General features: G+C 42.9%; 1 long non-coding RNA gene across 1 annotated transcript in view; it reads right to left on the reverse strand.

The window, feature by feature from the left end:
* The window catches only part of LOC140191396 (uncharacterized), a 29,940-nt gene extending 21,205 nt beyond the window's left edge, over positions 1 to 8,735 (reverse strand). The window contains exons 1-2 of the long non-coding RNA XR_011883819.1: positions 8,195 to 8,735; positions 1,084 to 1,189 (exon numbers count right to left, since the gene is read on the reverse strand). This is a non-coding gene — a long non-coding RNA (uncharacterized lncRNA). The remainder of the gene's footprint in view (positions 1 to 1,083; positions 1,190 to 8,194) is intronic.
* Positions 8,736 to 12,035: the final 3,300 nt, after the last annotated feature.

A 12,035-nucleotide genomic window follows, 5' to 3' on the forward strand; every position in this document is an offset into this window, starting at 1 on the left:
GGAAATGAAGAGTCTGCAGAGAGACTTGGATCGATTGGAAGAATGGGCAAAGAAGTGGCAAATGAAATACAATGTTGGAAAGTGTATGGCTATGCACTTTGGCAGAAGAAATAAACGGGCAGACTATTATTTAAATGAGGAGAGAATTCAAAGTTCTGAGATGCAACAGGACTTGGGAGTCCTTAAGGTTAACCTCCAGGTTGAGTCGGTGGTGAAGAAGGCGAATGCAATGTTGGCATTCATTTCTAGAGGAATAGTGTATAGGAGCAGGGATGTGATGTTGAGGCTCTATAAGGCGCTGGTGAGACCTCACTTGGAGTACTGTGGGCAGTTTTGGTCTCCTTATTTAAGAAAGGATGTGCTGACGTTGGAGAGGGTACAGAGAAGATTCACTAGAATAATTCCGGGAATGAGAGGGTTAACATATGAGGAACGTTTGTCCGCTCTTGGATTGTATTCCTTGGAGTTTAGAAGAATGAGGGGGGACCTCATAGAAACATTTCGAATGTTGAAAGGCATGGACAGAGTGGATGTGGCAAAGTTGTTTCCCATGATGGGGGAGTCTAGTACGAGAGGGCATGACTTAAGGATTGAAGGGCGCCCATTCAGAACAGAGATGCGAAGAAATTTTTTTAGCCAGAGGGTGGTGAATCTATGGAATTTGCTGCCACGGGCAGCAGTGGAGGCCAAGTCATTGGGTGTATTTAAGGCAGAGATTGATAGGTATCTGAGTAGCCAGGGCACCAAAGGTTATGGTGAGAAGGCGGGGGAGTGGGACTAAATGGGAGAATGGATCAGCTCATGATAAAATGGCGGAGCAGACTCGATGGGCCGAATGGCCGACTTCTGCTCCTTTGTCTTATGGTTTTATGGTGTTATTATTATTTCCTCCATCAGATGTGACTCCAAACCAGTGTGTCAACTGCCCTGTCAAATAAGCATGGAAGTTACCAAGGCAATATTTTGAAGGTGGAGAAGTTGTCACAGGTATCTTGACCAATATTTATCACATTTTCAGCATAAGCAGGTTTATTTTGTTCATCTACAAGATATGAACATTAGTGGGAAGGCCAGCATTTTTACCTATTTATGATTTTCCTTAAGGTGGTACCAAGTCGCATTCTTCCACAACTTCAGTCATTCTGTTGGAGGAGTTTCCATGGCACTTCTCAATCAGGAATTTCAGGATCTAGACTCAGTGACAATGAAGAATAAGAGACATATTTCCAATGCAAGGTGGAGCTTCACTTGGAGGAGTATAAAACAGTGGTGGTGATACCATGTGCCTGCTATCCTTGTCCATCATGGTTGTAGGGATCATACATTTGGAAGGTTCAGTCAGAGTAGTCTGAATGAGTAACTGCAATACATTTTATACATGATAAACAAGGTAGTCACTGGTGGAGAGAATGAATGTTTAAAAAGGTGTGTGAGTGCCAATCCAGCAGGTCACTTTATCCTGGAAAGTGACAGACTTTGAATTTTGTTGGACCTGCACACATCATGGCAGATGGAGAGTATTCCGTCACACTACTAACACCTTCCCTGTAGGTAATAGAAAGATTTTAGGGTGTCACTTTACTAGGATATCTGAGTCTGACCTGCTCCTGCATTTACACGGCTAGACAATGAAGAATGCACACCAGCAGCTATACTTCATTAGGAGTTTGAGTAGATTTGGTATGTCAAAGACTCCAGTAAATTTCTACAGAAATTTGCAAAGGCTTGCAAAGCCTTCTGACTGGTTGCAGCACTGCTTGGTATGCAAGCTCCAATGCACAGGATCGAAAGAGGCTGCAGAGGGTTGTAGACTCAGTCAGTTCCATCATAGGTACAAACCTCCCACTATCTTCAAAAAGCCGTGCCTCAAGATGGTGGCATCCATCATTAAGGATCTTCACCACCCTGAGCATGCCCTTTTCTCATTACTACCATCATGGAGGGAGTACAAGAGCCTGAGGCTGCACACTCAACATTTTAAGAAGCGTTTTCTTCCCTTCACCAGATTTCTGAACAGTCCATGAATGCATGGACACCACATTACTATTTTGCTCTCTTTTTGTACTATTTACATTTTATATCTGAAATCCAGAGGAAAACACAAAGAGGGGGATCACAAAGCCGAGGAAAGAGGACCGGGTCGAGACAACAGAGACTTTTGGAGAAGAGGAGTTCGGTGGGTAATACTGTTCCGGCTGACCAGAAGTGCACTGAGAGCGGTAAGCATAAAGGAATTGGGTGCTTAGTTCTAGCTAACAATGGATGGTGCAATCCGGGTCATATTACGATCGAGGAACGTGTTTGCAGACTGGATATTGAACTTTTTACTGTTGGACTTTGGCCACATTCCACCGTGATACAACACTTGGCGGCACAGGAGGTCGTTCCTGCCTGTGGCCATCGAACGTGCAGCTCCTCCCGTGGAGGGTCAGACACCCTGAGCCAATAGACTGGTCCTGGACGTATTTTCCATCTGGCATAGTTTGCATTTTGTTGTTTGATTGCTTGTGGTTTTTGTATTGCTATATTTACGCTCTATTCTTGGTTGGTGCGGCTGTAACGAAAACAAATTTCCCTCGGGATCAATAAAGTATATCTATCTATCTATCTATTTCTTATTGTAACTTTTAATGTATTGCACTGTACTGCTGCCATGAACAAATTTCATGACATACATCAGTGATAATAAACTTGATTCTTTTTCAGTTGTTTCTTGTCAATGGAGACTCCTAGAATGCTGATGATGAAGGAGTTTGCACTGTAAATGTTAATGAATGTCAAGAATTGGCCATTAATTTGTTTCTGCCTGAAGATGGTCATTGCCTAGCTGTTACCACTTATCAGCCTCTGCCTGAACATTGCCCTAGCCTTACAGAACACTCCCATTGGAGGCAACTGTTCCGCAGGGTAGAAACATCCAAGCAATAAGCTCCTTAAAGAACCTTTACACTTTCAGTAAGAAATCCAGTGTGGGCTTGGGAGAGGGGAGATTCAATAGGGGGAGGGAGGTGCTTGATGGGGACAGAGAAAGGAATTATGACAGAGAAAAAGAAGTTTTGTGTGGGATGTTGTTGTAGCGTGGATGAAATCATCGGAGAGACAGAGTCACTGGTAGATACAAAGCAGCTTCTTTATTCGACACAACAAGGTACAGCAGGCATCATACGGACGGAGATGCTTTCCGCAGAAAGGTCTGTTATCTCAATGTGGGCTCGATATTTATATGCTAAACACAAAGGCAATCGCTACCTAAAAGTTATAGACAATGCTTAGACAATGCTTCCTTTTGAAGTTACATACAAACATCACACCTTCAGATTTCATCCTTTCCTTCTTGACACCAACATGTCTGGGTTGGTATCCACAGCCTTTAGTTCAATCCACAATACATTTATTTGGCATTTAACGTGCTAACATAGAAGACAATTAATATTTATAATGTATAGATAATACTGTCTTCGAAACTACAGCATCAGGCACCAGAAGCACTTGGTATTCACACCTTTTAGGAAGCCCATTGTGGTGGACTCAATCCACAGTCCTTTGTCAAACAGTTAAAATAGAAGTCTGGTGGCCAAAGTCATTTAAGTGTAAACAAATCATCTACCCAAAAGAAATCCACTCTAACAGATGTCACTACTGGAGTTCCTCGAGCTCCAAATAAGTCCATTCAGTAAAATGCTGAGAGGTCATTCATACAATTCCAAAGCAGAACTGGCAGAATTTTGGAGCTGATTCCCAAAGGTACAATCTCCTCACTCAACAAATGACTACAGACATTCAACTACAACTGCCAGCTCACGACCAAAGAGATGGCTTCAGTAGAATGCAGCCAGGCAGTTAAACCAAGGTTGTTCACATGTGATGAATAAATCAGTATCACCTATAACAGACTGAGAAGTATCTTTTGTCCTTCCTATTAAACTTATTTAAGCCTGCAGCCAGACAGTAATCAGTGTGCACAGCATTAAGCTCATGGATCTCATTCAGTTGAGATGAAGTGTATAAATGATGAAGCGCTGCTCCCATTTGAAATTTCATTCCACTCATGTTGCAACATTTTGACACCTATTTTTTCCATCACCACTCTCCAACTCCCGAAAGATACCAAGCTGTCTTTACAAATAAATTGACTTCCCTCCAGATATACTTGCATCTCAAAGTGCACGGATTCCCTGTCTATTTAAACTATGGTTTTTTTATTTCATAAATTTAAACAAAACTAGGTAAATGATTTTCATTTACTCATGTCATATGCAATATTTTTTCCAAAGATATTTTCTCATACGTCATTTTTAGTTTGATCAATTAAAAAAACATATTATGATGTCACTCGCCTCTACCTCAGGAACTCACTGCTGGAGTTCCTCGAGCAATGTTCCAGATCCAGCCAGGTACAGCTGCTCCACAAGTGGCCTCCCTTCCACTAAAAGGTCAGGAATAGGAATAACTGCACAACGCTCAATCCCATGCACTTGCGCTGAATCTTGACAGAAATGCACGTTTATGATATCAATGATGAGTAAAATTCCTCCTACACAACTGCTCCCCAATCTAGGCAACATCTTTGTAAATCTCCTCTGCTCCCTTTCTATAGTTTCCACATCCATCCTGTAGTAAGGTGACCAGAACTGAGCACAGTACTCCAAGTGGGGTCTGACCAGAGTCCTATATAGCTGCAACATTACCTCTTGGCTCTTGAACTCAATCCCTCAGTTGATGAAGGCCAATGCACCGTATGCCTTCTTAACCACAGAGTCAACCTGTGCAGCAGCTTTGAGTGTCCTGTGGACTCGGACCTCAAGATCCCTCTGATCCTCCACACTGCCAAGAGTCTTACCATTAATACTATATTCTGCCATCATATTTGACCTACCAAACTGAACCACCTCACACTTATCTGGGTTGAACTCCATCTGCCACTTCTCAGCCCAGTTTTGCATCCTATCGATGTCCCGCTGTAACCTCTGACAGCCCTCCACACTATCCACAACACCCCCAACCTTTGTGTCATCAGCAAATTTACTAACCCATTCCTCCATTTCCCCATCCAGGTCATTTATAAAAATCACAAAGAGAAGGGGTCCCAGAACAGATCCCTGAGGCACACCACTGGTCACCAACCTCCATGCAGAATATGACCCGTCTACAACCACTCTTTGCCTTCTGCGAGCAAGCCAATTCTGGATCCACAAAGCAAGGTCCCCTTGGATCCGTTGCCTCCTTACTTTCACAATAAGCCTTGCATGGGGTACCTTATCAAATGCCTTGCTGAAATTCATATACACTACATCTACTTTTCTACTTTCATCAATGTGTTTCGTCACATCCTCAAAAAATTAAATCAGGCTCGTAAGGCACGACTTGCTTTTGACAAAGCCATGCTGACTATTCCTAATCATATTATGCCCCTCCAAATGTTCATAAATCCTGCCTCTCAGGATCTTCTCCATCAACTTACCAACCACTGAGGTAAGACTCACTGGTCTATAATTTCCTGGGCTATCTCTACTGCCTTTCTTGAATAAGGGAACAACATCTGCAACGCTCCAATCCTCTGGAACCTCTCCTGTCCCCATTGATGATGCAAAGATCATCGCCAGAGGATCAGCAGTCTCTTCCCTTGCCTCCTACAGTAGCCTGGGATACATCTCATCCGGTCCCGGAGACTTGTCCAACTTGATACTTTCCCAAAGCTCCAGCACATCCTCTTTCTTAATGTCCATATGTTCCAGATTTTCAGTCTGCTGTAAGTCATCCCTACAATCACCAAGGTCCTTTTCCGTAGTGACTACTGAAGCAAAGTATTCATTTAGTACCTCCGCTATCTCCTTCAGTTCCATACATACTTTTCCACTGTCAAGGTGGCTCACCTCCACCCTCCTGAAACATTCAGGAATGAGCAATAACTGCTAACCTTGCTAACATTACACACACTTCAAAGAATAAAGAGAACACTAAAGCAATTTTGCTTTTACGTGTGCTTGGTTCAGCTTTTATATCATGTTCATAAGCAGCTGGATTAACATCTACATCTGTGGGAGAAAAATCTGCAAGGTAATTAATTCTCCTGTGGTTAGTGACATTCTTAGTCTTAGTCTAAGTATATCTTTTCATGAACACTTATGCAACTATCAACATTCAGCTTCTATGATGAACGAAGGGCTTGTGTTGCTCAAGCTGTACACAAGAGAATCGATCTAATGGAGGGGGTGGCCACTGGGAGATCCCACTTGTTCTGGCAGATGGAGTGTAGATGCTTGACAAAGCTGCCTCCCAATCTACGTCGGGTCTCACTGATATACAGGAGGCCACACCGGGAGCACCAAACACAGTAGGTGACCCCAACGGACTCACAGGTGAACTGTCGCCTCACCTGGAAGGACTGTTCAGGGCCCTGGATGGTAGTGAGGGAGGAGGTGTAGGGGCAGATGTAGTACCTGTTCTGCTTGCAAGGATAAGTTCCAGGAGGGAAATCAGTGGGGAGGGACGAATAGACAAGGGAGTCCTGTAGAGAGCGATCCCTACGGAAAGCAGAAAGTGAGGTGAGGGGTAGATGTGCTTTGGTGGTGGGATCCAGTCGGAGATGGCAGAAGTTTTGGAGAATTATGTGCTGAATGAGGAGGCTGGTGGGGTGGTAGGGGAGGACAAGGGGAACCCTATCCCTGGTAGGGTGGTGGGAGGATGGGGTGAAGACAAATGTACCTTTAAACCTTTAAACCCAGCCTCACAGCTCTGACCAGTAGGTAAATTTTTGTCTGGCATTTCAAAAGCAGAGACAATTTAAAATAAAACTTAGTAAGTATAGCAAATCTAACTGAAGGAATCTAAATAATCTGCACATCGAAGTAGAAAAGGACTATTTCAAAAACAATGAAGGAAGTTAATGATGTATCTGTGCAATTTTAATGGAATTCTAACAGTTCTCTCTGTTCTTTCATGTTTTTTTCTACATCTCCTCCACAACCCACAGTTGGAATATAAAGACGTGCATGTGCATAGATTTTACGTTGGTGATCAGGATGTAAAGAATGGATGTCCTGTGAATGAAGAAAAGAAAATCAATTTTGAAACTGAGAAAAATGATGCGTCTGAGAGTTGACAGCTTTAATGACCACAACAACAATTTGAGGCACCAAAGTGTTGCTGAATGTTTTGGCAGCTGATGCTGTGTTTGTGATAACAAATCTGGGCATGGGAGAGAAGAGGAGGCAAAGCATTGCCAAGACTGGGAGGCTCCTGGCCAAGTACTTTGGTATAGCTCTCATGGTGGGGGTGAGGGTAGATGCAGCCCAGTCAGCAGAGTGGTTTCTGGTACATGTGCACTTGGATGAGAGTGTACCTGATCGATTCAGTAACATGTGGGATATCCTGGAAAAGTCAGTGTAGCTATCTTAATGTGGTCAGTAAACTAAACCTGTACTAGAACCCAGAAGATTTCACATGTTCTGTTGCATTGCCATCAGTTCGGGTGGGAACTGCACAGTGCCAGAGACTTTTTCTTGCTGGTGCTACAGTGGGGCTGAATTATTCAGTGATGGTGCTGAGCAATGTGCTGTGTGGTAATATGTATTCGCAAGGCCAGGCGCGCGGCGTTCAAAAGTCAGTTTCAAGCATCATGTGCCTACTATAGATGCCTCTGTTGATTCACAAGCAACAGCAATTGGTAGATCTAATATAGGAGTGAACTGTTACAGTGTCAACAGCATCGGAGACAACCCGGGCTACACAGAGCATAAACAAACAAACCAACAGAGCATCCGACCCACAGCACACAACGTGAATCACGCATCAAACCCGCAATCAGCGTCAAATGTGTGCTTTTCAACTGAAAAACACAACACTAACCCACAATGTCCACTGCTATTCACATTACGGAGACAGACAATGCCAAAAGATACACCGTTATTAAAGTCAAATAAGGCAAACAACAGATGCAAGGCTTTACCAGGAGTTGGACAAATCGTACTCTGACCATGCAATACCTCAATTAATTCAGCTACTAAACTTAAAACAAAAATCAACACAACCACCACTTGGAAGTCTAAGCAAAACCAATCGGCTTAATAGCAGTAAATGTAATAGTTTAGGATTTTCAGGAAACATAAGGACTATGGGGTATCCACCACAAAATAATAATAATAATCAGCATTAGTCTTAGCCCAAATTTTTTTAAAAAATCAACTGCACTCACCATTGATGTTTTCAGAGAAGCACAATCCGTCTGTTGTTGTGATTGGTGGTGAAAGCCTCAATGATTTTCTGAATGTCAAGTGCTTTGGTCCTCCAGCTGTTTATGGCCAACAGGGCCAAGTTGCTGTTCCGAGCATCGCCGCTGTTATTCCTTAGGTAGTTTTTGAGGCGTCTGAGGCAAGAGAAACTCCATTTGCATGAGGCAAATGTCACAGGTAGAGTCAGTGATATGCAGATTAGTTTGTATAAATCTATCAATGCATCGCGGTAGGGTCTCATTGGAGCTAGAAATTCCACTGTGTCATTCACTGTCTGTCCTTGCTAGAGACTCAACCACTGCTCCCATATACTCACGATTTTCTTGGACAATCTTTGCATTTCCTTTGTCAAGCAAATTTCCCAATCTTGAACCGTCTTGTTTTCTCAATCTGAATTCAGCCCATGCCTCCATAGCAAACTTATGAACTGCACTTACATGTTTGGTTTTGAAAGCTGTTGTAGCTTTCCGCCAGTTGCAGTAACCGGTGACAGTGAAGGTAGACTCAGAATGGAACCCATGTCCTCCACACAGGAAATGCCTGCATGCAAAACAGAACGTAATACCTTTCGTGATCAAATATTCCAGTCAGCCAAACCAGCCACAAATAAAACTCCTTTGCTGATTGCCAAACTGTTGCAAGCAGCGAAGGGTACTTTTTCAATGGCGGCCGACCGGGTCCTTCCTCAGGCTGCTGGCTAACATCACTACCAGTATTCCCACTAGAACTAAGAGCAGCTTCACCCACGTTCTCTTCCGAATCCCGCTCCATTTCTTGTTCCTCTACTTCGCCCTCACACTCCTTTGATGAACTGCTGTCGTCCTCATCCCCACTTACTCCTTTCTGCATGTCACTTTCGATTAAGACAGGCTCAGGCTGAGACACCACTGATTCCTCTGCATGAGGTCGTTTTCACACTAAAAATCGATCCATTTTCCACACCACCAAAATAATGCACGTGCCAGGCCGACGCTAGCTTGTAAAAGCACAATGTGTGTGTGTGGCATCCGTTAGTCTCGCGAGACCATGGATCTGTGGTTGGATGTATACTATCAATCTCTCGCGTGAGAGTGAGCGACACCACCAGCTTAAGAGATGTGAGATCAGCTTAACCGATCTGAGGACAGCAACGGCAAGACATTGACAACGAACGAATAAGCTAGGGGTCGCCAGCCCGAGTGTGGCTTCATCTTTACAGTAGAGGAAGCCGCATGTCAAAATGGTTCTTACTCACTCTTCCTTCAGTTAGTCCTGACGAAGGGTCTCAGCCTGAAACGTCGACTGTACCTCTTCCTAGAGATGCTGCCTGGCCTGCTGCGCTCACCAGCAACTTTGATGTGTGTTGCTTAGATAAGAGTACAGACTGTCGCAAACATCAATATATGGCAGTGTCCCCAACCTCCGGGCCGGTGCAGTGGTAGTCGGGATGCACACAGCACATTTTTAAGAAAAAAAAGCTAAAATAAACAAGCTAATTGATTTGGTGAATGTCGGCCCAGATCAGAGGCAATGTAATCGGCAATCACTCGTGATATCCTGATAGCATAGAGGAGGCTCCACGAAAGAAGGTGAAAATGTACAAATTCCATCCAGAATGGGAAGAGGAATTTCTATTTACCTTGGTGAAAGACAAGTGTGTATGTATGTTGTGCCACCAAACACAAGCACTGACTGAAAGAGGGAATCTGGAGCGGCACCGTAACACCAACCACCAGGAATTTAGAGACACCTAACCCTCAAAGAGCGCAATTCGTGCCTGGAAAGTTGAGCTGCAATTGGTGTTGAAGGCCCAGCAATCAGTTTTCACAAAATGTGCTGCTCAAAATAAGGCTGCTATTGAAGCATCATTTCGTGTAAGTCACCTTTTGGCTAAACACAAGAAGCCCTTTACAGATGGCGATTTATTCAAGGAAGCAATGGTCATTACCGCAGAGACTGTTTTTAATGACTTTAAAAACAAAAACGACATCACAACCGCAATACATAATATACCGCGTGGCCCTGCAACAGTGACAAGGAGGGTAGAGGCACCGTCAGAGGACGTAAATATTTTTCACTACAGTTCGATGAATCCCTGGATGTAATGCAAACAGCTCAGCTTGTTGTATTTGTCAGAATGGCTTTCCAGGATTTTACAACAAAGAAGGACGTCCTCACTCTTTTGCAATTAAAGGAAAGAACGAGAGGTGAGGATATTTATAATGAGTTTTAAAAAATGTCCGTGTAAATGACATCCCCATTCATAAATTGGTGGCAGTTACTACTAATGGGGCCAAGCAATGCGCGTTGGTTTTATAGCACTAAAAGTCGGTGCCTACTTATCTATGTGAAACTGCATTTTCTCAGATGAAAATTATTAAATCTAAGTACAGGAGCTGACTTACTGACACCTCACTAGGGTTGCCAACTTTCTCACTCCCAAATAACGGACAAAAGTAGCAGTCAAATCCCGGGACATTTCTGTTCACCCCGAGAAAGACTACCATGACCATGAAGCCTTGCGCGGGCACCTGTGTGCGCACGCGTGCCTATTTTTTTAACCCCAGGAATCGGTTTTGGCTTAATCTTTATTATATCTACTTTATATAGGCTGTGTATTTATCATCACATTCCTGCTTTTACTATATGTTAGTGTTATTTTAGGTTTTAAGTGTTATTTGGTATGGTTTGGTAGGTTTTTTTTTGGGTCTGGGGATGCTCAAGATTTTTTTCTATATAAATTAATGGTAATTTCTTCTTCGGCATAAAGCATTTCAGCACGAAAGGTTTCATAGGAACGCTCTACCTTAGCGGAAGGAATACGAGACAGTTGGCAACCCTGCACCTCACAGATTGTCTCAGACTGGCTGTCTGTAGTTATGAGCCAAATTTCAGGGAACTAGCAGAAAGTATTCAGCCCCAGTCATCACACTGAGTGCAACAGTCAATTTTTATTCATTTATTTTTCGTGTTGAAATAAAATTAAATAATGAAACTTAGAATTAAAGGTGTGAAGTATTGTAATGTTCTTAAAGAAAAACAGCTATGGCTTGTTTGATATGTAGTTACAGTGTTTTCTTGTTTGAATTAATTTGAAAGTTTGACAAAAGTATTTTGTGTAATTCAAATACAATTCACCCAAATAAAAGGCCTCAAATCTGAGCTGTTTTTTCTCTAAACGATTTAGTGGGTAGATCTTGCTTTTCACTGAGGTCGAGGTAGGGGATCTTGGGCTTAAAAAGGTTGGTGACCACTAGAATAAGCAGAAGTGTAGAGTGGATCTGACAGAGTTTATAACTTTATTGCTGCGTGGATGCTATGGTAATTGGAGGCGCTGTTTCACTAGATCAACTGGAAAAACAAGCTGTATTCAAAACTGTACAGAGAAAGCAAAGCAGCTGCAATTTGTATGTGAAATCTCAGTTAAGTTCTTGGTGGTGCTACGCTGGTGTTATTGCAATTTCTGATGGGGCTATAGCACCAGCTAGCACCACCTTAGCGCCGCCCCTGGAACTGCAAAAGAAATGGATAAAATTACAGTTCAGATTCAAGTTATTACGTTGGAAGTTTTGTGCATTCAATTATATGTGAAACTCTTTCAATTTATACACAGAAGGAATGGAAATAATTTCAGAGAAAGTAATGCCATGACAGTGACGGTAAGACTGTGCCTGCACAAATCAATTCTGAACAGAATTACAGAAAAGTTATTCTACCCCAAACATACGTAATGTCAGCAAAGCTTCAATGCCACTGAAATCAAAAGATGTCTTGTTTCAGGGTACAAAACGTTGACCATAAAGAAGTTAATCTCTGCAAAATAGC

Source organism: Mobula birostris, chromosome X (genome assembly GCF_030028105.1).
Source record: "Mobula birostris isolate sMobBir1 chromosome X, sMobBir1.hap1, whole genome shotgun sequence".
Classification (NCBI taxonomy): domain Eukaryota; kingdom Metazoa; phylum Chordata; class Chondrichthyes; order Myliobatiformes; family Myliobatidae; genus Mobula; species Mobula birostris.